The following is a 26,953-nucleotide window of genomic DNA, read 5'->3' as shown; positions in this document are numbered from 1 at the left end:
TATATTTTTCACTTTTAGTAAGATACAGGGACAGGAGCGAGGAAAGAGGCCGAGACAAGGATGAGGTACAGGACTTAAACCCGTGGAAGTTAGGGCTCTTAGACGCAACTGTGGTCCAAAGGTGACTGCAACTGTTTCCCTGAGTGTCCTTCCCTGGAGTGGGGACCAGGTAGCTTTCAGGACTTAGTGAATGATGCCTAATTGAGGAGTGTTAGGAGAGAAGAGATTTGGAATGACAGGAGGTTCCTGGGAGGGTTTGGGACCACAGTACTGTCCTCTACAAAAAGAGGGGCCTTGGAGCCTGTCTTGGCTCCTTCTAGCTCCCATGCAGCATCGGCACCAACAAAGAAAGAGCTCAACTCATACACCTCTGCTTTTAGACAAGACCACAGTAAGCCAATTCATCAATTTTAAGGGATATGTGATGGTTGGAGAGAGTCAGAGCAGAAAATTCCAAGTTAAGTGTTTTCAATTCACTTCTGTAGTTGTAAACACAGTGTGTTACCATTCCTCCTTTTCGGGGGGAGGGGGGTGATGATTTAAAATATCATCTAGTCTCTACAGTCTAATTTTTGTATCATGGAACACTACATCTCTTTCCAGCTTTTAATTTCCAGGACAAACTAATACTTTTTTTGTTTTTAAAGGCCAAGTCTTTTAGTGTGTCATTGTAACTGGTTGTAATTTCCATTTCTATGTGTTCAGGATTGATATAAAGGAGTAAAATCTTTTCCATGCCCTTCATTACTTCTTTCTCAAAGGTGAAATTTAACTAACGTTACAGCAACATTTCCGCAAGTTATGTCCCACATGCTGATTTCCCTTTACACATTGACACTGATTGACCAAACCGAAGCTAACAGATGTCCTCTTTGCTGACTGTTGAACGTTTCCACATGCAGCAGGAAAGAGGGGGATTATTGTAGTCAGGTTCTAGTCCAGCTCTACCCCTTCATAGCTGCACGGCCTTGTGCCTCCATCGTTATAAAGTGGGGATAAATTAATACTGCTTTGGAATTGTAGAGAGGAAAAAAATGAGATGATATTTACATATATATTTAATTGAAGTATAGTAGATTTACAATGTCGTCTTAGTTTCAAGTGTACGGCAAAGTGATTCATATATATATATATATATACACATATATATATATATATACATATATTCTTTTTTAGATTCTTTCCCTTATAGGTTATTACAAAATATTGAGTATAGTTCCCTGTGCTACACAGTAGGTCCTTGCTGTTTATCTATTTTGTATATAGTAGCGTGTATGTAATAGGGAAGAATCTTTTGTACTCAATTACAAGTTAATCGCTAAAGGTATGTTGCCTATAAGCTTAATTTGTACATAATGGTCCATTTCTGGGAACCCTGCCTCCCAGGTAATGAACATTAAGCTAAAATACCTTTGTTTAGCTCACAGGAAACATCCTGACCAGGCCCACCTGTGAAGGGCTGCAGGGAAGAAGAAATTAGAACATCCCCTCTGGAGGCAGATGGGAACCAGGAAGTGTTTGACTTTCCTCCCTCCCCTTTTAGTATAAAAGGAGCCTGAGCTCTAACTCAGGCAAGGTGGTTCTTTGAGTGCACGAGCCCACCATCTTCGGTTTGCTGGCTTTCCAAATAAAGTCACTATTCCTTGCCTCAACAACTCATCTCTCGATTTTTGGCCTGTCCTGCGGAGAGCAGTACAAGCTTAGACTCGGTAACACATATGTGTTAATCCCAAACTCCTAATTTATCCCTCCCCCGAGATGACAGCTCTAAATGTTAGCTCCTGCCTCTTCCTCTTAGTCCTTTCATTCTTGCTTATTCTCTGTGATATGAGAATTTCTTCACCTTTTGTTTTTTTCCTTTTCTTTTCCTCCTTTGCTCCTCCTTCTTTCTCTTTCTCCTTCCTCTTATCAAGGGAAACATTACAGAAGCCACAAGAAATACAGCACACTGTTCCCTCTCCCCTGATGACAAGGCACGCCCTTCAGATTTTACTGGGCTGCCTTCCCAGATTTCTGGCCTCAAGCTAGCGATTAGCAACCGGTGATCTCAGTTGGTGCCCTGCGATCTAGATACAGGCCACTGTTACCAGCGTCTCAATCTTTATTCTCTAGTTTAATAAAATTTTCCGATTTCCCACCATCTAGTTTAAATGCATTCCAGCGCATCTGAGGATTTCTTTTCATTGAGGAATTGTGCAGAAAAGTCCCCTTCCACTAGCTGGGAGAACTTGGCTCACTTCTTTTTTCTTTTTTTTTTGTTAATATCTTTATTGGAGTATAACTGCTTTACAACGTTGTTAGTTTCTGCTGTACACCTAAGTGAATCAGCTCTTTGTGTATGTATATCCCCATATGCCCTCACTCCCTCCCACCCTCCCTATCCCACAAAGCATCTAAGTCATCACAAAGCATCATTTGCTCATTACTTTTCAATGAATTTGGTCCTCCTCACTCTCTTGTTAACAGATCTTATTTGCACCTCTGCCTCCAATTCTGTGTTTTGTACTTCACTCAGCATCAAAGTAATTTCTTCTGTGAATTTCAGAAACAAAAACAGATCCTTTGTTCAAAATTTCCTTCATTCTCTTCCTCAGGCTCCCTCCCCCACCCCCCTCCCGGCTTTGTTTGTACTTTGTATCGAATAGTGGCTGTACCTTCCGGAACAGTCCCGAGCTGTCTTATGCTATACAATGCAGAGAATGCATTTTCTCATAATCTGGAGTTGCCAGCGGAGCAAAAAGAAACAAACAAAAGCTGCATTTCAGGAACTCCATTTCGTGAAATATACTTCCTTTTTGTAGTTTGCCAGTGAATTTCCTCAGCCTCCGATAATATTTTGAAAGTAAATGGCTATGGGAAGGGGGGGGGCTGTTAGTCAGTGAAAGGAATCAACATACTAAATCAAGTGCCAGTTTCAAATGATGTTATCATTCATTCATGAAACTGTAAAAAAGAGATAAATTCACTGGTAGATGCAACTTATTACCCTAACTACTCTGTTGCCTGTCTCTCATATGGAGGAGAATAAAGAAAAAAAAAAAACTGATGATAAAGGGATTGCTGTAGATTACAGACACCTCACAAACTATACTAAAACAAACCTAATCTCTTAGAAATGCTCAAAATGGACCCTATATTACAAGGGGTTTTTTTTGTAATAATTAAAACTTTGAGATTATATGTTTCCCTGCTTGTTGTTGAGGGGTCTTTAAATTAATTCAGCTATTAAGATTACAGGATATGTAGGCATTAAAAAGGCATTTTACATTTCTCCATACAGAGTTTCATCAAAGAATTTCATCAATTATCTTGCTTTTCTCATTGGCAGATTAGCAAACTATGGTATAAAAGATATGTGATACATCTTAAAACATACAAGTCAGCGTTAAAGTAATACCCAGAGTGACTGGTTTTAACTTCTACTCCCACGGTCTTTGAGCACCAAATTACATTATTTTCTTTCTTTTTTTAAAAAATAATTAATTAATTAATTAATTTTTGGCTGCGTTGGGTCTTCATTGCTGTGCACGGGCTTTCTCTAGTTGTGGTGAGAGGGCGCTACTCTTCGTTGCAGTGTGCGGGCTTCTCACTGTGGTGGCTTCTCTTGTTGCGGTGCACGGGCTTCAGTAGTTGTGGCACGTGGGGTCAGTAGTTGTGGCTCACTGGCTCTAGAGTGCAGGCTCAGTAGTTGTGGTGCACAGGCTTAGTTTTCCTGTGGCATGTGGGATCTTCCCGGACTAGGGCTCGAACCCATGTCCCCTGCACTGGCAGGCAGATTCTTAACCACTGTGCCACCAGGGAAGTCCAAATTACATTATTTTCTGTTCAACAAGTGTTTTTGAGCCCCCATTATGTGCCCCAATTGTGCTACACGCTGTAGAAGAATGCAAAGAAATAGAAAACAATCCCTTCCCTTGAAGAGCTTTCCACATTCAGGAAGACGAGACACCTGTGAAATCCCTTGAAAACAACTCAAGACATCTCTATGAAAAATAAGATTAAATTCACACCATGCACTTTCAAAATGTTGGCAAAAATCCATGGACAAGTTGAAAAAATTCAAGATGGTACAAAAGAGTACAGTGAAAAGTAATTCTCTCTCCTACCCCTTACCCAACTGATTTTCCAAAGGCAACCTCTGTTTTGAGTTCCTTGTACAGCCTTCCAGTGATAGTATAAACATGTTCAAGCATGCATAAGTTTATGTATAATCATATACATCTATTTACACAAATTCTATGCACTTTTTAAAAGAAGGCTAATCTAGAACACCTAGCCATTGTTTAGCAGTCTCAGGAAATGATCACATAGTGGGCACCCAAATATTTCAATGACTAAGTGAATGAACCATTCCTCTTTGTTAGGACGTTTTGATTTCTTGCTATTTTAAATGAATCTGTGTGAAACATTTTTGTGATTCAACCCTTCTTTAGGTAGATATTCCCACAAGAGGAATTTCTGGTTAAAGCTTTTAGGTATTGCCGATTGCTTTCCAATAGGCTATTTACTCCCATCAGCACCATCATGGGTAGTTTCATTTTTCCTATATTTGCTAATTTGATTGATGTAAGTGTGATCTCATTGTTGCTTCTGTTTGCATTTCTTTGAATTAGTGGGGTTGGGCATTTTTTTGCAAATGTTTGCCAGCCATTTATATAACCTGTTTTTGAGAGTTACCTGGTAGAAGACTCCTTTGCACATACATCTATTGGGGTTTTTCTTACTGAATGTTAAGACCTCTTTAAATACTAAGACTGGGCTTCCCTGGTGGGCAGTGGTTAAGAATCTGCCTGCCAATGCAGGGGACACAGGTTCAAGCCCTGGTCTGGGAAGATCCCACATGCCGTGGAGCAACTAAGCCTGTGCGCCGCAACTACTGAGCCTGCGCTCTAGAGCCCGTGAACCACCACTACTGAGCCCACGTGCCACAACTACTGAAGCCCATGTGCCTAGAGCCCATGCTCCGCAATAAGAGAAGCCACCACAATGAGAAGCCCGTGCACCGCAACGAAGAGTAACCCCCACTTGCCGCAGCTAGAGAAAGCCCATGCGCAGCAACCAAGACCCAAAGCAGCCCAAAATAAATTAATTAAAAAAAATTAACCATAAATACTAAGACTATTAATCCTGTTCCATGCCATTAATAAATAGGTCCCCTCATCTAGTGTTTACCTTTTGAGTGTTGATTTAATTAGCTTATTTTTGGCCTAGAAGATGTACTTTTTTATTTGTTCAGTTCTCTCCGCCGAGTCATCCATAATTCATTTCATTGCCTTTGAGACTAGAATAACCTACTTATTGCATCTTTTCAAGAACTGCGTAGAGGTGGAAGGAAAGTCCATCTTATGCTTATAGCCTGTCAACAGGGGAATTTTCTAAGCATTTATTTGTAGAGGTAAGTTTAGAATTCATACCATCTTTGGATCTCAGGTATGTGGACTTAAGAAAACATCTTAGACATCCTTCTGTTAAGGACTTTGCCTTATTGGTGCAACTTCCAAGTGGGAAGCAGATCATTTGGAGTTGTCAAATGCCATTATCTTTCTCCTCTCTTTCTCTACTACGCAGAGTGGAAAATTACTAAAGATTTGGTTTCTAGCCTCTCAATTAGTTCATCTCAAGTACTTCTTTCAAACTTATCCTGTTCTCTTGGCTACAACTAAAAATGAATCTGATCGTATCAGTCAGGGTTCTTGAACCAACAGGGTACACACACACACACACACACACACACACACACACACACACAATCTCTCTCTCTGTCTCTCTCTCTGTCTCTCTCTCACATTAAAGCAATACTGGCAGTGAAGCACAGAGAGAGAGATTTATTTTAAGGATTTGGCTCACACGATTGTGGGTGTTGGCAAGTCTGAAGTCCAAAGGGCAAGCTGGAAACTCTGGCAGGATTTCCACTTTACCGTCTTGAGGCAGAATTCCTTCTTTTCCGGGAAAACTTAGATTTTGCTTTTAAGAGATTCAACTGATTTGATGAAGCATTATCAAGGGTAACCTTCTTTACCTAAAGGCAACTGATTATAAATGTTAAGCACATCTACACAATATCTTCACAGCGACATCTAGACGAGTGTTTGACCGGACAACTGGGTACCATAACCTGGGCAAGTTGACACATGAAATTAAACTTCACACTGATCTTCCCACAGGATTGACTTTCTTTCTTTATATCACACACCTAGTCTTCTTTTCCTTTAAAGGTCCCTCTCAGTCCATGCTTTCATGACCCTGAAAGCTTGTCTGTGAGTATGCAGTCCACTAGCTTTTATTAAATACTTTGTAAGAATCTGTTAGTACTCACTTGTGAGCACAATCACTGCCAGAATGTTTCTATGGTTGGTTCACTGGCTATGCAAATGTACTGCTCTGAAAGTAGAATTTCAGTGAATTCCATTCTAGGAATTAGGAATACATCATGTATAGCTTTGACAATACAGTTATTGGAGAGTTTCAGATCTAATAACACATGTGATAAGAGGAATTGTTGAGTGTGCAGTTATGTACCCCTCGTCTGGGGTTGGTGTGGAGGCTTGGGCTAAAAACATTAGCTCTGCCCCTTATTAGTCTTGGGAAAACAAGGCAGGGCCTGGGAAAGGGAGACTGGAGTCATTAGTTAGCCAGGGTGCCACTAAATCAGGAGAATATGGAGCTAGATGTGAAAACCTGCAACTGCTCAGGTACTGGGAGGGTGATGGGTGGGAGCTATGCCATCCTAGCAATGGGGATGGAGCCATGTGGGTAGCTGCTGCTAAGCTGGTAATGAAGCCTAGCTTATGTATTAATACAAGGATTGGAGTTGGGTGAGAAAAAAGGACTTTCCAACACCAGCACTGATGGAGACAGTCCTGCATCCAGGTTCTCATCGAGACAGAAGAAGTAAAGTTGGACCTGCTTCCCTCTCAGCCTATTGAATAGGACAGGTCCCCTCCTTCGTCTCCTGGAGACTCAGGAAGTAAGAGCAGTAACAATCACCCTTCCTAAGAAATGCAGAATCTGAGGTCCAGAGAGGGTAAATCTCTCACACAAGGCCATTTACCATAACCACATTCACATGTGTTATGAGTTGTGTTCCCCCCAAATTCCTATGCTGAAATCCTAACCCCCAGTACCTCAGAACGTGACCATATTTGGAAATAGGTCCTTGCAGGTATAATTAAAGATGACGACATACTGGACTAGGGTGGGCCACTAATCCAATATGACTGGTGTCCTTAAGAAAGGGGAAAACTTGGACACAGACATTGCACACAGGGAGAAGTCATGTGAAGATGATAGCAGAGAGCAGGGTGATGAAAAAACACCAGAGAAACACCAAAGATCACCAGCAATCACCAGAAGCTAGAATAGAGGCTAGAACAGATTCTTCCTCACAATCCTCAGAAGGAACCAACCCTACTGACATCTTATCTCAAGCTTCTAACCTGCAGAATTGTGAGAATAAATTTCCATTGTTAAGCCACCCACTTGGTGGTACTTTGTTACAGCAGCTCTAGGAAGTGAACAACATGGAAGCATATATTACTCCTTTTTTTGTTTTTAATGAAGGGAAAGGTCTAGGCAATTGATTCAATTTCTCATTTTAAGTGAGAATATTTTTTGCTTAGCAAATTGAAACAGAAGCTCTTATAATAGAACAAAGATAATGGCATGAAAACTCAGACACTAAGTGTGTACTTACGCTATAGAGAAACCAACAGCTTTCTCAATGAGATAATCTGAAGGGGTATCTTCTTTTTTACATGAAGGTGTTGGGAATGCCCACAGAAACTTTGAGAATCGCTGACTTCAAATCACAATCTCGGATTGTACAGGAGTTTCACAGACCTACTATGTAAGGGAAGCAAGAACCAACATTCAAGTTTCTCTACAATCCATCATCAAACTAAACTATATATTTTTATCTTTATTTTCATGATCATTCGCTCAGTAAGAGCTATTTTGAAAGTCACATTGCAATTTCATCTGAATGAGCCGGAGAGGTTCATTTTAATTAAGTTTTTAAAAAATTTACTGGAATTTGTAAAGATTGAAAGAATAACCATCTTTCTGTATGTTTAGCAGCAACAACCGTTGCTCAGGAAGACCTCTGGCTACACAGACATTTTATTTATTATTATTATATATATTTGTTTTGCGGTACGCGGGCCTCTCACTGTTGTGGCCTCTCCCGTTGCGGAGCGCAGGCTCCGGACGCACAGGCTCAGCGGCCATGGCTCACAGGCCCAGCCGCTCCGCGGCATGTGGGATCTTCCCGGACTGGGGCATGAACCCCTGTCCCCTGCATCGGCAGGTGGACTCTCAACCACTGCGCCAGCAGGGAAGCCCTACACAGACATTTAAAAAATTTGTCACTCCACAGAATAACATGAAAGACAGCTAACTAAGGGGAAGAGTTTCTTGGTGAAATCTAATACGAGAAAGTTTCAAGTATCAAAGTAAAGATTACAGTCCTGTTTGGGAGATTTTTTTGTTTTTGAAACAGCAAATGGTCAATCATAAATAGTCAATCACAAGTATAAAAATGCTTAAACCAAAGGCAATTTGAACCATTCAAGGCTACCTTGGAAATTTTAGCCTACTCTGTGGTCCTTTAATATCCAAGAAAGGAATTCTGTTGACTGGTTTGAACACTGTTTAGGTACCAGAAACAGGAAGTCACTTCAATTTGCTTATTTAATTTTTCATCTTAAAGTTAAGTAACATTCCTGACGATCTTATACGAAGAGAACAAGGAAAAATATTCGTAGAGAATTTCAAGCTAAAGCATACCTTCTAAAATTATTATCTAATTAAAGTACATGCTGCTTTAATGCATTTTCATAAAAATAAATTCCATTACAACTATTTTCTTCATGTAATAATTGCATTTCAAGGTCAAGATAATTTTAATTGTCAATAAAGATGATTGCTAACATTAAAATACTTAGATAATTTAAAAATTAACTGAATTTATTTATATTACATGCCTGAAAAGGAACGACCATCAAATAACATGTTAGGGGCTTCAAAAGCAACCAAATTCCCCAGAAAATTATGAAGCTGAAAAAATACAGGGAAATTATGGTTGCAGGCAGCATAATCAGAGGACTAACCAGGTTTCTTACCTCTCATCCTAGTACTGCACCCAAACAGGAGTCAGCCTAAGAAGCAACTAAAACAGTGATGTCTTAAGATTTCCCTGTGTTGAGAGTCCCCAAGACCGTCCCCGGGTTCAATAATTTGTTAAGAGGACTCATAGACCTCAGCATATGGTTGTATTCCTGGCTACAACTTATTAGAGCAAAAGGGTACAAAACAAAAGCAAAGGGAAAGGCTCTCAGCTTGGCTCAGGCCCAGCGTCACAAATAGCTCCTCTGTCACTTCTACCCTGGTTTTGATTTGTTTTGTTTTGACTTCACCCCCTTGTATTGACTCTGCTCCATCTCTCTCAAGGCTCAATTGCAGAAACATCACCCTCTGTTCCACCTTCCACTTCTTATTTTTCCTCCCTTCCCTCCTATAATAATAAGAGCCAAGTCTCATAGCACTTAAGACACACCAGGCTGTTCTAAGGGTTTTGTATACTTACTCAATTAATCCTCATACCAACCCAATAAGGTAGGTATTATTACCTCCATATTAAACAAGAGAAAATGGAGGCAAAGGAGGTTACCAGCTTCTCAAGGTCTTAAAACTGGTAAACAGCACAGCTTCAATTCAAAGCCCTGCAGTCTGGCTCCAGACCCAAGCTCTCAACTCTGTAAGACTGCCTCTCAGACTATCACACTCTGAGCTGCACATAGGCATGTGCCCATGGCCCAACACTGAGCTGGTAACAGACCTTCCAGACACAGTGAAAAACAGGAACACTAACAGGTTTGAATAGCTGCTAGATCAACATATTAACTTTAAAATGTACGGCTTTTCAAAAGCATGGCGTAGGGGGACTGACGGCAGCCCTGCTGCTTCCTACAGGTAGGAGCATCTACCTTCTACTTTTGCTTACCCAGGTACTCACAGCTCAGGGTAAGTCTCCTTCTCTAAAAAGCTCCCCAGGCAATTCCCACCCACTCTGATCTTTCCACCTCTGGACCTCACAGAACCATTCTTATTTTGCCCCCCCCCCATTTAGATCCTTAATCATATTCTGCTTTGCGTTAGCCACAATCATTTCATAAATGCCCGTCTTGCCACCTGACTTAGATGACAGGTTCTCAAGGGCAAGGTTCTTAGCACTTATTTGTGTTGTATCCTCAATGTTCCTGCACAGATAGGGGCTACCATGGTGGCCTGGAAAGGAAAGCAGCAGGAGCTGAGGGGCCGTGGGACACCAAGGTGAAAGGCTAGAACACCTGCCCTCAAAGTGCGCTGAGTCTAGCTGGGAGGGTGAGCATGAGAGCACACTCTAAAGTTGTAAGCTACCTAAACCTGCTCTGCCTAGAACTCAGGAAAGGGATTTAATGGAAGAGTATGAGGGAGCACTCATGATAAAAAGGAAGTCTCAAGGACCAGATTCCAAAAGGACAAGAGCTAGGAGGCTCTGGGAGTGTGCTGAACCCCCTCCTGAGAGCATTATTCCTCGAATGAATCAGTTACAACTCTTCTCAGTCTTTTGATTTTCTGCTCAAGAGTCAATTGACAGGGAGTTCCACTTTCACCATATATATGTATGGTATATACATATATACATATACACACACACACACACACACATATATATATATATACCATATATATATATATCTCCTATTGGTTCTGTTTCTTTGGAGAACACCGAGTAATACAGTGATTATAGTAAAACAAGAAGAAAGGACTAAAACTAATGACTGAAGTTTCCAGTGTCAGAGCTACATAAACTTAAGGTAACTAGAAAGAAGAAAATAAAAATGATTAGAGTAGTAATAAATGACATAGGAGACAAACAACAGAAAAAATTAACAAAAAGGCAAACTTGGATCCTTGAAAAGCTCAACACAGTTGATAAACCCCTTGTTAGACTGCTCCAGAGAAAGGGTAAAAATATAAATTAAAGACATTTCATCGGTACAGGTCCTACAGATAGTAAAAGCATAATAATATTCAACTGAACAAAGGGGAGAGCAGAGGAGGGGGGAATGCGTGGCTAAGTTTGATTCATGTGCTGGTAGAGGGTGAAGATTTATGATGGTTTCTCTAGACAGTCTCCAATGAGGCAGGAAAGTTTCCCCAAAGCAAAATCAGGTGAAGGGTTGCTTAAATGGTGTAAAGAACAAAAACCAACGGCCGACATGTCAGCCAACAATGACAATATACTGAAATAAAGTGAGAATAGAGGTATGTACAAAGAGCGTATGCCTGAGAACTGTGCTCTTTTGCTCTTGAGCTGGAGGGTAGGGAACAAAGCTGGCCTTGTGCTGGAGCTGGTAGTCTCTGTTTTAAAGGTGAATGTGGAGGAGGAACTGACACAGGTACTTTGGGCCATAACCACAAAGCATATTATTTCACCGATCCTTTCATTTCCCGATGTATAGCACACTCGCTTATAAAGGGAGCAAGGACAGAAAACAAACTTCTAGGGTGAAAAAAATCAACACGAGAGAGTTGTGAAGAATTATATTAATTGATAGAGATACATACAATTTGACCACGTTCTTCCGATATTAGGGGTATTTTGGAACCCTGGTTGACAAACTTTGAAAAAACGTTGGGCATTTTAAGTAAGGCAGACAAGCAAAAAGCAGACCTCCTCCAAAAGTAAACTCTTCACCACCACTGATTTTAACTGCTTCTGTAAAAGAAAATTACTAAAATAAGTAGCAAGAAGAATGACCTTTAGATTCTGAGAAGCTGGGAGCTAACAGGAACCTTAAAATTCACCAAATTCATTCATTAAGCAGACAGGGGTAAAATGTTAATAATAAAAGACTACTGTACCTTCTCCACTTGACTAAGTGGTCACTGAAAAGCCAGGATTATTAAATGTCTAATTAACTGGACAGATCAGAGGAAGATCTCATCCATAACAGTCAAAAGTTCTTCTGCTGGTTTTAGACAACTTCCAATATCCCTTCCTATTTAGGGCACTATATGGAAAGGGAAGCAATCCTATTACATAATTTCTCAGAAAAAGAAGCCATGTTTTCCTAAAGTGGGAAAAGGGTCTACCAAAGAGAAAAACAAAACAAGATGGAATCCCCCTGGATATAAAAGTTTACATAACAAAAATACAAATACTGTATGATACCACTTATATGTTACTGAAAATAGGCATATTCATAGAGACTGAAAGTGAAATAGTGTTTACCGTGGGTTGGGGAGGGAAAAATGCGGAATTATCATTTAATAGGTACAGAGTTTCAATTTGAGATGAAGAAAAAGTTCTGGAGATAAATAGCAGTGATGGTTGCACAACATTGTGAATGTACTTAATGCCACTGAATTGTACATTTAAAATAGTTAAAATGGTGCATTTTATGTTATGTATATTTTATCACAATAAAAAAAACTTAAAAAAATATAAATAGCAAGAATAGCAGTTTTTGATGAGATAGTAATGAGATGTCACAAATAAATTACCTAATTACACAGGAAACAAATAAATTAATGCTACAAAAAATTTTTTAGGTAAACCCTTAATTACTATTCCACAATCCATACTTTAAGAACTTAACATGTAAAATATATAGTAAGTATAATTATTATACAAAAAATAATGACATTGTAAAAAACAAATGGAGAAGGTGTTAGCCTGTTCAAAGTTATGATTATTTCCTGCGTACAAGCCTACAATCTGGAAACAGATCAGGCCTGAACTACGTCAGCTGAGTTTCACTTTGTAAAGGATATGGATTGAGAATGGGGATTACATCCTATTTCTGGGTCCTGGAGAGGCCAAGCAGTGGTCAAGGTCACTCTGCTAGCACAGACATGCTCCAAGGCCAGAACCTAGCAGGATAGATCTCGGTATGTGTTAGCTGCCGTGGGGGTGTGAAGGCCACCATCCCATCAATGTAGGAGCTTACAGATCAAGCTGGATTTGCTAATCCCTACTCAAAGAGCAGGCTTGAAGGTGAACGATTGCTAATTATTATCCCATTTTGTGTACGGAGCTGTTTAAATGTGGTTTTTTCCTCTGTGATCTCATCTGACCATCACACTTAACTGTCCTGCAAAGAAAATGGGGCAGATATAATCATCCTTGTTTTAGGACTGAGGAAGTCGTGAGGGTGAGGTCCAGGAAGTCCAAGTCTTGAAGCTTTTAATGGCAGAGTTGAGGTCAGAACCAAAGCCTTTTGGTTACCAGGGTCCCTTTTCTCCAATTCTACGCTAATGGCAGGACTGAGATTAAGGTGAAGGCACTTGCCTCAGACACAAAATTTAAGAAGCACCAAATCAAGACAAATACTATTTTAATGTAATATTTTAAAAAGTTAAAATTAATGCTAAAATATCCCTGATGAACAAAATATCAAACATTTATTTATTTTTAAAATTAATTTTTATTGGAGTATAGTTGCTTTACAATGTTGTGTTAGTTTCTGCTGTACGGCACAGTGAATCAGCTATATGTATACATATATCCCTTCTTTTTTGGATTTCCTTCCCATTTAGGTCACCACAGAGCACTGAGTGGAGTTCCCTGTGCTATACAGTAGGTCTTTATTAGTTATCTATTTTATGCATAGTAGTGTATATATGTCAATCCCAATCTCCCAATTCATCCCACCACCCCCTCTCCCCACTTGGTATCCATACATTTGTTTTCCACATCTGTGTCAACATCAAACATTTAAATCAAGACCGGGTGTTTGCTTGTTCTCTGACCCTGCGTTATTGTGTAATGGGAATAGCTGTTTCCCATCAGCCTGAGGTTTCCAGGTCCCCTAGGCCAGCTCATCCCCCTCTCATGGGTTTATGAGGGTTGACGATGGTGTGCAAACAGATGGGGCAATGTGGGGCTTTCTACAGAGTCATGGTTTTTGATTGTAGAGGAGTATCAGAACCTGGCTGGCATCGGAGAGCCAGGGAACAGCCAAGTCCAGGTTGGATCTCACAACTGAGGATGCCGAGGTCCCTGTGCTTTGCTTGCTGCTGTACCACCTCTGTCCACTCTCTCTCTTCCCAGTGCCTATACCTACTAAAGAGAAAACATGTCAAGGAATCTCTACTGCACCCTGAAAATGATAAGAGCCCAGGTAAAGTCCCAAGGGGTTCTCAGGATGGTGATACTTCTGGTTGTCTGGTCAGGGGCTATTGCATAACATGCCCATGCTCCAGGGAGTCTATCAGAGTGCCAGGGGCAAGATCTATTTTTGACCACCGACATATATGGTGTGTCCTACATTTAAGGAGCTCTAATAAGTGGAAAATTCTATTCACATAAGAAGTACATTAAATTGTGATGAGTTACTTTGGCTAAATCATGCAGAAGCCCATTCAGTATCAAGGTCTCCTAATCTATTCAATGGAATTTGATTTACAGTTGGTGGGTATTTTAATAGAACAAATCTTCCATCAGCTGTTATTTGAGCATCTACAACTGTGCAGTGGTAAACAAAGTCTAAGTCAAGGTCTCTGCCCCAGTCAAGCCACGTGGAGGCTACTCAGGGAGATATGATCCATATACCCAAATAGACAAATATTAACTTACGATAAGAGCCCACTGACTACTGAATAACATAGCCCTTAACTCATAGAAATTCCAGGGAGGGAAAGTAGTCACTTTGGAAGACAGAAAACAGAATAGTTTGCATGAACTGGTTCTGTCCAACGAGCACAGCCCACTGTGCTCACTGGAGATGTGGGCTGCACACATTGGAGGGTTGTGCAAAGGTTAGGGGCAGTCAGATGCAAGACAGGGTCACAGGAGCGTGACACCATCCATCTGGCTGAGTAGTTGCTTTATGAAGCTGGCAAAGCACCAATCTGACGCTTGAAAGTGGCTAGGGGGAGATGACTGAGAAAGAAATGGCTGAATCTCTCAGAAGAAAGCAGGGACAGCACCATGTCAGGAAGGTCCAGGTCTGAAGAGTTCCAAAAGGTGAGGGGTCAGTGTGTGATGCAGGAGGAAAGTCAAGGAGAGAAACACTTGAAATTGACAGCCATCTCTGTAGAGGAGGGAGTGTCGTGATGGCATGACTTCACAGGGGCTCTACCCATAGGTTTGTCTGATACTGAACTTGCCCTTGACCCTGCAGTCTTTGAGCCAACAGATAAAACATAATCACACTCCAATTCATCTTAGTGTGATCCTTATAATAAAATTTGGAGTATCTTTGGAAGGACACTGGGGAAACTAGTTACATTAATTGCTTTCAGAGAGGAGTGCTGGGTGGAATGGGAACAGAGGTGGGAGACTTTTCACTGTATACCCTTTGTACACTTTGAATTTTGAACCAGGTGTTAACTATTTAAAACCTTTTTAAAAATCAAAACATAAAATCCACGTGTGTTGAAAAAAATGAATGAAATAGGAAAAAATGTTTCAGGAGTACAATCTTCACGGGATCCTCATCAAAAAACGAGCAGACAAACAAATTTTTGAATTTTTAAAGAAACAGCCTTATTGAGGTATAATTAACATACGATAAGCTGCATATATTTAAAGTGTACAATTCGGTACGTTTTGATGTGCATTTACATCTGCGAAACTATCAGCTTAAAAAAGATAACGAACATATTCATTACCTTTGGAGGTTTCCGCATGCCCTTTGGTGTCCCTGTTTTACATCCCTCCCCAACCTTTCTCCCATCTCCAGGCAACCAAAGCACTGATATCCTTTCTATTAGTTTGCATTTTCTAGAATTTTATATAAATGGAATCATATAGTACATACTCTTTTTTTTTTTGGCTTCTTTTACTCAAGCAGAAATATTATTGAGATCAACACTGTTGCCTGTATCAATAGCCTATTCGTTAAAAACTGTTGAGTAGTATTCCTTTTTCTTCTTTTGGCTGCGCTACGCGGCTTGTGGGATCTTTGTTCCCTGACCACGGATTGAACCTGGGCCCTTGGTAGTGAGAGTGCGGACTCCTAACCACTGGACTGCCAGGGAATTCCCGAGTAATATTCCATTTTATAGACATGCCACCTGGGTAAATATGCTAAGTACGTTTAACTGTAAAGAAACTGCTAAACTTTTCCAAAGTGGTTGTACCGTTTGGCATTTTTCACCAGCAAGGTATGACAGTTTCAGTTGCTCTATATCTTCACCACCTGGCAGAGTGTTTTTATTTTTATTTTTATTTTTATTCTTCTAGTTTAATTGAGATATAACTGACATATACTATTGTATAAGTTTAAGATATACAGCATAATGATTTGACTTTCATCCATCATAAGTGATTCTCACAATAAGTTTAGTGAACATCCATCATCTCATATAGGTACAAAATTAAAGAAATAGAAAAAAAAATTTTTTTCTTGTGATGAGAACTCTTAGGATTTACTCGTTTAACAACCTTCATATATAACATTCAGCTGTGTTCATTATATTTACAATGTTGTACATTACACCCCGCTGGCACAATCTTTTATTTTAATTAATTAATTAATTAATATTTTAATTTTTCCTGCATTGGGTCTTCATTGCTGCACATGGGCTTTCTCTAGTTGCGGCAAGCGGGGGCTACTCTTCGCTGTGGTGCGCAGGTTTCTCATTGCGGTGGCTTCTCTTGTTGCAGAGCAGGGGCTCTAGGCATGTGGGCTTCAGTAGTTGTGGCTCGTGGGCTCTAGAGCACAGGCTCAGTAGTTATGGTGTACGGGCTTAGTTGCTCCCCAGCATGTGAGATGTTCCCGGACTAGGGCTCGAACTCGTGTCCCCTGCATTGGCAGGTGGATTCTTAACCACTGCGCCACCAGGGAAGTCCCCAGTCTTTTTTTTTTTTTCCCCCGGCACGCAGGCCTCTCAGTGTTGTGGCCTCTCCCGTTGCGGAGCACAGACTCTGGACGCGCAGGCTCAGCGGCCATGGCTCACGGGCCCAGCCACTCCGCGGCATGTGGGATCTTCCCGGACCGGGGCACGAACCCGTGTCCCCTGCATCGGCAGGCGGACTCTCAACCACTGCGCCACCAGGGAAGCCCCCCAGTCTTTTATTTATTTATATATTTTTAAACATCTCTATTGGAGTATAAGTGCCTTACAATGTTGTGTTAGTTTCTGCTATATAATAAAGTGAATCAACTATAAGTATACATATATCCCCATATCCCCTCCCTCTTGTGCCTCCCTCCCACCCTCCCTATCCCATCCCTCAAGGTGGTCACAAAACACCAAGCTGATCTCCCTGCGGCGCAGTCTTTTAAACTTTCAAGTTCCTATTATGCACATAGTGGCGTCTCACTGTGGTTTCAATTTGGATTTCCTCAGTGACTAATGATACTGAGCATCTTTTTTTTTTTTTTTTTTTTGGCCGAGCCCCATGGCTTGCAGGATCTTAGTTCCCCAACCAGGGATTAAACCCGGGTCCCCAGCAGTGAAAGCGCCTAGTCCTAACCACTGGACCGCCAGGGAATTCCCCTGAGCATTTTTTCATGTGCTTATTTACCATCTGTATATCTTCCTTGGTGAACTCTTTATATATTTTGCCCATTTAAAAACTTGCATTGCTTATTATTATTGAATGTTGAGAGTTCTTTATATATTCTGGCTATAATTCCTATCTCAAATAAGCGATTTGCAAATATTTTGTCCCAACCTGTGGCTTTTCATTTTCTTAACAGTTTCAAAGATGAGATGTTTCTAATTGTTATGAAGTCAAGTTATGGATTGTTTCTTTTATGGCTCATGCTCTCTTTCCCCAGGTACTCTGCCCTGGTAACTCCAGCCACCTTGCTCTCCCTGGACTCCCAGCCCATCTCCTCAGTTCAGGGAGATAGTGGGGCTCTGCCTGGGTTACCCCTCCCAGTACTAAGGCTTGGAGACATAGTTGTAATCCAGACAGTAAGCTGGGGCAATAGCAGTGCTCATCTCATTTACTTCCTGCACTCAAGAATCACAGTCCTGGGCTTCCCTGGTAGCACAGTGGTTGAGAGTCCGCCTGACGATGCAGGGGACGCGGGTTCGTTCCCCGATCTGGGAAGATCCCACGGTCACGGGCTAGGCCCATGAGCCATGGCCGCTGAGCCTGCGCATCCAGAGCCTGTGCTCCGCAACGGGAGAGGCCACAACAGTGAGAGGCCCAAATAATCACAATCCTTTGTTACCTGATGCCTGATGTCTTAAAAACCCTTGCATTGTCTTGCATTTTGTCTCTTTTTTTAAGCTGTTACAGGTGGATATGTAAATCTGGTTCCTGATACTCTATCTTGCCTGGGAAGCACAAATTCCCTTACACACCCTTTTGAAGTTTGATAAAATTAGAATTTCTGAGTAAAAGGGAAAGAGCATTACCAGAAAAGTCTGGCTTCAAGTTGGAAACCTGAGTTCAGTTGCTAAGGTCAAAGGAGAGAAAAGACACTCTTACCTTGAAGTGCTTGCGTGGACTGCAGGGGGTCCACGAACCTCCAAAATTACATGAAAAACTGCATATGTGGGATGTTCTCATTTCTGAGAGTGCCTAAAGATTTCATTAGAACTCAACGGCATGGATAATTTAAAAAATGACTATTCATCAGTACTCGGAGAAAGTCAAATTTTAAACTACACAGAGATTGAAGTTAACATTTTCACACGCTGCCATGGACCCAAGAAAGATGTTAGTGAAACTATCAGATAAAAGTTACTATATGGGAATGTAAACTGGTAAAGCCACTATGGAGAACAATATGGAGGTTCCTTAAAAACCTAAAAATAGAGCTACCATATGATCCAGCAATTCTGCTCCTGGGCATATATCTGGAGAAAACCACAATTCGAAAAGATACATGTACCCCAATGTTCATTGCAGCACTATATACAATAGCCAGGACATGGAAGCAAGCTAAATGTCCATCAATGGAGGAATGGATAAAGAAACTGTGGTACATACATACAATGGAATATTACTCAGCCATTAAAAAGAACAAAATAATGCCATTTGCAGCAATATGGATGGACCTAGAGATTGTCATACTGAGTGAAGTAAGTCAGACAAAGACAAATATCTTTCTTTCATATCAAATATGATATTGCTTATATGTCGAATCTAAAAAAAATGATATAAATGAACCTATTTACAAAACAGAAATAGAGTCACAGGTGTAAAAACAAGCTTATGGTTACCAAGGGGGAAAGGTGGGAGGAGGGATAAATTGGGAGACTGGGATTGACATATACACACTACTATATATAAAATGGATAACTGGGCTTCCCTGGTGGCGCAGTGGTTGAGAGTCCGCCTGCCGATGCAGGGGACACGGGTTTGTGCTCCGGTCCGGGAAGATCCCACATGCTGTGGAGCGGCTGGGCCTGTGAGCCATGGCCGCTGAGCCTGCGTGTCTGGAGCCTGTGCTCTGCGACGGGGGAGGCCACAGCAGTGAGGGGCCCACGTACCGCAAAAAAAAAAAAAAAAAAAAAAAAAAGATAACTAATAAGAACCTACTGTATAGCACAAGGAACTCTACTCAATACTCTGCAATGACCTATGTGGGAATAGAATCTAAAAAGGAGTGGATATATGTATACATATAGCTGATTCACTTTGCTGTACACCTGAAACTAACACAACATTGTAAATCAACTATACTCCAGTAAAAAAATTTTTTAAAGTAAAAAACAGAACTTGTTATAAATGTGGACAGCTAACCTTGGACAGGTTAGCTGGTATTCAGAGCAATAAAAATACATGAACTCTCCCCTACTGAAAAACTCCCCCTGCCAAAAATAAAACATGACCCAGATTCTTACAGTGGGTATCTGTTCCCTATCATTTTGGCCACACAAACCTGGGGAGGAAGGCAGTGTTTGCACAGTATTTTTTATAATGACATCTCATGGTTTGCTGGTTCAGAATCCATTCCTCCTCCTTTTGGTAGTAGCAACTCGATTTTATTTCCCCCTCACAAGTTTGTGGCGCCCATCTCAGAACTCCAGAGCAATGACAGATCTGGCCAGCCAGCCACTGCTTCAGAGATGGGCATGTGACACAGGCTGAGCCAATCATCAAACATGCTAAGAGATTTTTTTTTTTTGCGGTATGCGGGCCTCTCACTGTTGTGGCCTCTCCCGCCGCGGAGCACAGGCTCCGGACGCGCAGGCCCAGCGGCCATGGCTCACGGGCCCAGCCGCTCCGCGGCATGTGTGATCCTCCCAGACCGGGGCACGAACCCGCGTCCCCTGCATCGGCAGGCGGACTCTCAACCACTGCGCCACCAGGGAAGCCCCAATGCTAAGAGATTTTTGTGCAGAGGTCAATAGAAGGTTTAGGAAAAAGACTTGATTTCCTGGTGGTCATTTTGCCACCACATGGGAAGGGCCTTCCTGAAAGAAGCCGACAGAGTAGAGGGCAGAGCTGAGAGGTGGGGAGAGTCCTGATGGCTTACCTGTACTCATTCATGATTGTTCCCTCTCCCTGCCAGAGGTTACCCATTCTCCTGAGTTTTGACTTCATTTGAGTTAATCATTCTCTTTCTTTTTAAAATATAGTTTTGAAAAAACCCACCTAGATATGTCTCCCTGAACAGTTGTCATTTAATTTTGAAAATCTGGTTGCAAGCACACACCTAGCTATCATGAGATATTGCCAGAGTTAGATGAAGGCTCCCAGGAGAAGACAAAGAAAACGGTCTGCAGGTTGTAGTCTGACTGTGGCTTCCCTGGCAAGTTACCAGAACCTCTCCTAGGCAATGTCATGAGTGAACCCTGGAGAAGACATGGTGGCAGCATAGTCGGAGGATTGGTAGGACAAGCGTAGGAGGCAGGTGTGAGACGTGTGGCAGTTATGTGGTTGGGGAGTATGCTGCTCTCTTTTTATCTGCTTCTCACCTCAGCCTAGGAGTAGATCAAAGCAGACCATGTCTGTGGGGGAAGAAATAAGCCTTCAGCTGGTCTAGGTGGCAAGCCTTACAGAGGAGAGAGGAACTTTATCAATACATGGTCCAAGATAGGTCATGTACAGATTAGCATCTGGGTCAGGTTCACCTGGTTATGAACAATGGCAGGCAGCATCCGGATGAAGCCATCGTCATGTCTGTCTCTTGGGTTACACTGCTCCAGTTCTGACTGGTGGCCGTCTGGAGCACAGCCTGGAATCTCCCTGTACCATCCACCCAAGGATTCTGTTTGCCTGCCTTTTGCAATAAATCTCCTCTGTCCTCTATCTTATGACTTCCTCTTTCTTGGTTTGCTCCCTTGTGGAATCCGTTTTCCAATAGCTCCTTGAGAAAGCATGCATGAGAGGTGAAAGTTTTTGAAATTTTGCATGAAAATTGTCTTCCTCCTATCCTCCTATTTACTAGATGATTTGGCTAAGTATAGAATTTTAAGTTGAAATTCATTTTCTCTCAGCATTTTAAAGATGTTGCTTCACTATCTTCTTTTCTTTTTGTGGTACGCGGGCCTGTCACTGTTGTGGCCTCTCCCGTTGCGGAGCACAGGCTCCAAACGCGCAGGCCCAGCGGCCATGGCTCACGGGCCCAGCCGCCCCGCGGCATGTGGGATCCTCCCGGACCAGGGCACGAACCCGTGTCTCCTGCATCGACAGGCAGACTCCCAACCACTGCGCCACCAGGGAAGCCCCACTATCTTCTTGATTCCAGTGATGTTACTGAGAAGCCTGAAGCTGTTGATTCCTGGTCCTTTGTATGTGGCTTTTTTCCCCCTTGAAGCTTGTAGAATCTTTTCTTTGCCTCCTATGTTTTGGAATTTCACAATGATGGGCCTCAGTGTGTGTAATTCATCTGTTGGTCTTGTTTGTTGATCAGCCTTTCCATCTGGAAATTGTGTCCTTCAAGTCTGGGAAATCTTGAACTATTTAGTCGATAATTCTTTCCAATTCCTTATCTTTGTTTTCTTTTTCTGGAGTTTCTATTATTCAAATGTTGAACCTACATGACTTATCCTCTAATTTTCTCTACTAGTGTCCATCTCTGTCCTTTACGCTTTGTTTTCTGTGAGTTTCCTCCAATTTTATTATTCTTTCTATTGAGTTTTCCATTTCTGTCATAATGTTTTCGATTTCCAAGAGTTCTTTGAATTATTTCTTTCCTTGTTTCATGGATGCAATGTCATCTCTTTTCTTTTTGAAATACTAATGATGATTAAGAAATTTTATTTTTTGATGTCTTTTCCCTTCACCGTCTGTTTTTCCTTCAGGTTATTATTATTTTTTTCCCTGTTGGTTTTGGTCTTTATCTTTCATGTGAGAAGTTTTCTTTAGTTGTTTGCCATTAACCATTTATTCCTGATTAAGAGCACAGATTAAAAGGCTGTTTGGAAGCTCTGAGTGTGGTATTGGGCCTTGTTGTGTCTTAGCCAACGTTTCTCCCAAAGCAGAGTCCAAGAATTACACAAAGGAAGCTCATTTAGGAAGTGATCCAAAGAAGCAGAAATGAGGGATAGTGGAAGGGAAAAAAGCAGAGAGAAAGCCAGTATAAGTGTAGATATGTCATCCAGCTGGCCATCGCTGCAGTGACTGGTGCTGCAGTCCATGGGATATCCTGAGTCTTGTGGGATGTGTATCAGAACTGTCCACTCAGGGGATGAAAGAGGGAAGACTTTGTCCTCAAAGGTAGCCCCACAGATGTTATCGTCCCTGAATTTCTGGGTTCACAGGCCTGAATGCTGATACTGAGTGGTTCTGCAGACCCACATAGACGTTAAAGCTGCTTTGGGACAGAAAGCAAGATTCAGGGAGGAGATAGGTGTAGATATAGATATTATAAGGAATTGGCTCATGTGATTATGCTGAGAAGTCCCATGATCTGCCATCTGCAAACTGGAGACCAGAAGAGCCAATTGTGTAGTTGTAGTCCAAGTCCAAAGGCCTGAGAACCAGGAGAGCCAATGGTGTATGTTTCAGTCTGAGTGTAGGAGAAGACCACTGACCCAGCTCAAAAACTCTAAGGTGGAGAGACTGAATTCTCTCTTCTTCTGCCTTTTTTGTTCTACTCAGTCTCTCAACAGATTGGGTGAAGCCCAATATCTGCTCTACTCAGTCTACCAATTCAAATGCTAATCTCATCCAGAAATACCCTCACAGTCACACCTAGAAATAATAGTTAATATCTGGGCAACCTGTGGTCAGTCAAATTGACACATGAAACTAACTATCCCACTTGCTCTGGGAAGCTGTACGGAACTTGATGGAACAGTGGCTGCAACTCTGGGTAGAGTAAGAGGTGAGGCCTAGAGAATTAGGGGCAGTGCACAAAAGGTGTCTGATACATTGATCCTGACTCTCACTGAAGGGTGACCTGGTTGGACCATGTTAGGAGTTAGAAGGTGCCCCCGTGGCAGAGCCTGTGGGCCTTCCTCATAGACTGAGTAGATTCCTCAAAAAGAGTCTTCCAGGCTTCCCTGGTGGCACAGTGGTTGAGAGTCCGCCTGCCGATGCAGGGGGACATGGGTTCGTGCCCCGGTCCGGGAAGATCCCACATGCCACGGAGCGGCTTGGCCCGTGAGCCATGGCTTCTGAGCCTGCGCGTCCGGAGCCTGTGCTCCGCAGCGGGAGAGGCCACAGCAGTGAGAGGCCTGCGTACTGCAAAAAAAAAAAAAAAGAAAAAGTCTTCCAATCTCCGATTGAAAGGTGAATGTCACATTGCCAGCATCCTAAGAGCCAAATGGGGCAAGACAATTGGAGTTGCCGAATTTGCTGTGCATCTGGCCTCTGGATCCCCCCATCTCCAGTGTGGTACCTATGCTCTCCGTGTGCCTGACATCCTTCAGACCAGAGACTGTCCTTGCAGAATAAATCTCCAATCTTCTGCTGGGATCAGGGATGGGATGTGGGATCTAACTGCTTCTCAAACTGCTTTCACTCAGCTCTCCTTATTTTAGCCTTCCCCTCCACCCTCAGTCCCAGTGGTCCCCAGTTCTGGTTTCTGAGCCTTCTGAGTGTAAGTCAGGTTGGATCTCAGCTTTCTCAGGCCTGCTAAATTTTTTTTTTCCTGAGTTGTACACTTTTTTAAAATTTTATTTTTAACATCTTTATTGGAGTATAATTGCTTTACAATGTTGTGTTAGTTTCTGCTGTATAACAAAATGAATCAGCTATACATATACATATATCCCCATATCTCTCCTCTCTTGCGTCTCCCTCCCACCCTCCCTATCCCACCCCTCTAGGGTGGTCACAAAGCACTGAGCTGATCTCCCTGTGCTATGCAGCTGCTTCCCACTAGCTATTTTACATTTGGTAGTGTATATACGTCAGTGCTACTCTCTCACTTCGTCCCAGCTTGCCCTTCCCCCTGCCTGTGTCCTCAGGTCCATTTTCTATGTCTGTGTCTTTATTCCTGTCCTGACCCTAGGTTCATCAGAACGATTTTTTTTTTTTTTTTTTTAGATTCCATATACATGTGTTAGCATAAGGTATTTGTTTTTCTCTTTCTGACTTACTTCACTCTGTATGACGGGCTCTAAGCCCATCCACATCACTATAAATAACTCAATTTCGTTTCTTTTTATGGCTGAGTAATATTCCATTGTATATATGTGCCACATCTTCTTTATCCATTCCTCTGTCGATGGACACTTAGGTTGCTTCCATGTCCTGGCTATTGTAAATAGTGCTGCAATGAACATTGTGGTATATGTCTCTTTTTGAATTATGGTTTTCTCAGGGTATATGCCCAGTAGTGGGATTGCTGGGTCATATGGTAGTTCTATTTTTTTTTTTTTTTTGCGGTACGCGGGCCTCTCACTGTTGTGGCCTCTCCCGTTGCAGAGCACAGGCTCCAGACGCCCAGGCTCAGCGACCATGGCTCATGGGCCCAGCCGCTCCACGGCACGTGGGATCTTCCCGGACCGGGGCACGAACCTGTGCCCCCTGCATCGGCAGGCGGACTCTCAACCACTGCGCCACCAGGCAAGCCCCTGGTAGTTCTAGTTTTAGTTTTTTAAGGAACGTCCATACTGTTCTCCATAGTGGCTGTATCAATTTACCTTCCCACCAACAGTGCAAGAGGGTTCCATTTTCTCCACACCCTCTCCAGCATTTACTGTTTGTAGATTTTTTGATGATGGCCATTCTGACTGGTGTGAGATGACATCTCATTGTAGTTTTGATTTGCATTTCTCTAATGATTAGTGATGTTGAGTATCCTTTCATGTGTTTGTTGGCAATCTTTATATCTTCTTTGGAGAAATGTCTATTTAAGTCTTCTGCCCATTTTTGGATTGGGTTGTTTGTTTTTTTGATATTGAGCTGCATGAGCTGCTTGTATATTTTGGAGATTAATCCTTTGTCGGTTGCTTCATTTGCAAATATTTTCTCCCATTCTGAGGGCTGTCTTGTTTATGGTTTCCTTTGCTGTGCAAAAGCTTTTGTTTCATTAGGTCCCATTTGTTTATTTGTGTTTTTATTTCCATTTCTCTAGGAGGTGGTTCAAAAAGGATCTTGCTGTGATTTATGTCAGAGTGTTCTGCCTATGTTTTCCTCTAAGAGTTTTATATTGTCTAGGCCTGCTAAATTTTAAGTTACTATTCATCCATCTATTTTCCAGCTTCTGAAATTGTGTTGCTCTTTTCTCTTGCTTTCCTTTCCTAATGAGTTTATGAAAAGAAAGAAAGGAAGGAAGGAAGGAAGGAAGGGAGAAAGAAAGGGAAAAGAAGTCTGTTTAGTGAAGTTTTGGGATGGAGCAAAATTAGTTGCATGCATACCATCTGCCACCTTTAGCCTGGAACTGGCAGGCACATATACACATAGCTGCCTCCTTTGTGTCCTTCCTGCTTTAACTTAAATGTCACCTCCTCAGAGAGGCCTTCCCTGACCACTCAACCTGAAATTAGGCCTTCATCATCATAGCACTTATCACTACCTGGTATTTTCTTATGTATGGTCTTCTGCCCCATTAGAATATAAGCTCCACAAGAGCAGACACCTCAGTCCACGTAGCATCCCCAGCTTCTAAAATAGTACCTGGAACATGGAAGAAACTCAATAACTCTGTTTGGAAATATTTTGAGTATCCAATGAGTTTCAACCCTGTGTGTGATGTACCCCGGGAAAAAGAAAGAAAGACTGCCCTGTGTGAAGAAGGAGCAGGGTGTATCCAGAAATAAGAGAGAGGCTGCATGTAAGTCATGTGAGCATGAGCAGCAAGAGAAACGGCAAAGAGCAGGAGCAGAGCTGCTGGCATCTGAAAAGGCCTGTATTTGAAAACTGTGTCTCTGACTTGAGTCAAGGTCATCCTGGGTTTCGGCTGAGCCTCCGCGATGCGTTGGGCTGAACCTCTCAGGGAGACACCCTAGGCAAAGGTGGACACTTAGGACAGGAAACAGGGAGGAAAGCATATCCTGCTCGCTCTTCTTTAATTACTACAGGAGGAGAGGAGGACAGAAACGGGAAACAGACCTGGGGAGCTGCAGGGAAGCAGGGAGCACGGCAGGAAGCTCTGTTCTGCAGTGTGTGAGGCCACAGTGCATGGGAGATGGGAGCTGCTGCCCATTTTATGTACCAGAGATCCTTACCATCAACCGGGGACATTTCGGGGGCCGTTCACATCCCTGTAGGTACTGAGTGTTGTGTGACCTTTATTTCAAAAAAAAAAAAAAAATTAAAGGTGTTTAGTGTAGCAAATGACACAATAAAAAATTTTTAAAGTTACCTAATGAGTGTCAGCTTTTAGCTTAGGAGATTTAGTTTATGTTTTTTCTTTTCTTTCTTTCTTCATTAAAAAGGTAATACATTCCCATGGCTCAAAATTCAAAAGTCACAAAGCGGTATAGAGTGAAAAGTGCCCTTCTCACCCGATTCTCCAGCCTCCACTGAGGTCTCCTCAGAGGTGAGACGTGTAAACAGATTCTAGTATCCTTCCAGAAATATTCTCTGCCCATCCAGGTTTTCTTTTGGGCACGATTAAATAGGAACAGAAATACTCAGAGTGGGACCTCCCTGGCG

General features: G+C 42.1%; 1 long non-coding RNA gene across 1 annotated transcript; it reads left to right on the top strand.

The window, feature by feature from the left end:
• Positions 1-12,955: 12,955 nt before the first annotated feature.
• LOC137201922 (uncharacterized) lies at positions 12,956-24,904 on the top strand. The gene is made up of 3 exons (XR_010932409.1): positions 12,956-13,042; positions 13,585-13,624; positions 24,779-24,904. It is a non-coding gene; the product is annotated as an uncharacterized lncRNA (long non-coding RNA).
• The last annotated feature ends 2,049 nt before the right edge of the window (positions 24,905-26,953 follow it).

Source organism: Pseudorca crassidens, chromosome 1 (assembly GCF_039906515.1).
Source record: "Pseudorca crassidens isolate mPseCra1 chromosome 1, mPseCra1.hap1, whole genome shotgun sequence".
NCBI classification, from domain to species: domain Eukaryota; kingdom Metazoa; phylum Chordata; class Mammalia; order Artiodactyla; family Delphinidae; genus Pseudorca; species Pseudorca crassidens.
Note: the sequence above shows the minus strand (reverse complement) of the source record. Positions and strands in the feature narration are given on the sequence as shown.